Genomic DNA, 631 nt, shown 5'->3' on the forward strand with positions numbered 1-631 from the left:
TGGTGGCCTCTGTTCCATTCTCTCCTTTTGAAAGTTCAAGGAATTATTGTGATTGTGTATCTTTCTTTCTTTTTTGTTTAATTTTTTTTCAGCTCCCACTCATAAGTGAGGATGTGTGGTATTTCTCGTTCTATACCTGGCCTATTTCACTTAACATAGTTTTCTCTAAGTTCATCCATGTAGCTGTGAATGGCAGAATTTCATTCCTTTTTATGGCAGAGTAGTATTCCACTGTGTATATATACCACAGTTTCTCATCGAAGGACATTTAGGTTGGTTCCAACTCTTAGCTATTGTAAACAGAGTCGTGGTAAACATGGGAGTGCAGGTGTCCCTTCGACATGAGGATTTCCATTCCTTTGGGTATACACCCAGCAGTGGCATTACTAGATCGTATGGCAGTACTATTTGTAGACGTTTGAGGAATCTCCATACTGTTTTCCATAATGGCTGCACTAATTTCCCTTCCCACCAGCAGTGTAGGAGTGTTCCCCTTTCTTCGCATCCTCTCCAGCATCTGTTATTCTCTGTCTTTTTTATACTAGCCAGTCAAACTGTGGTGAGATGATATCTGAATGTGGTTTTGATTTGCATTTCCCTGATGCTGAGTGATGTTGAGCATTTTTTCATG

Source organism: Galeopterus variegatus, unplaced genomic scaffold, assembly GCF_000696425.1.
Source record: "Galeopterus variegatus unplaced genomic scaffold, G_variegatus-3.0.2 Scaffold2098, whole genome shotgun sequence".
Lineage (NCBI taxonomy): Eukaryota > Metazoa > Chordata > Mammalia > Dermoptera > Cynocephalidae > Galeopterus > Galeopterus variegatus.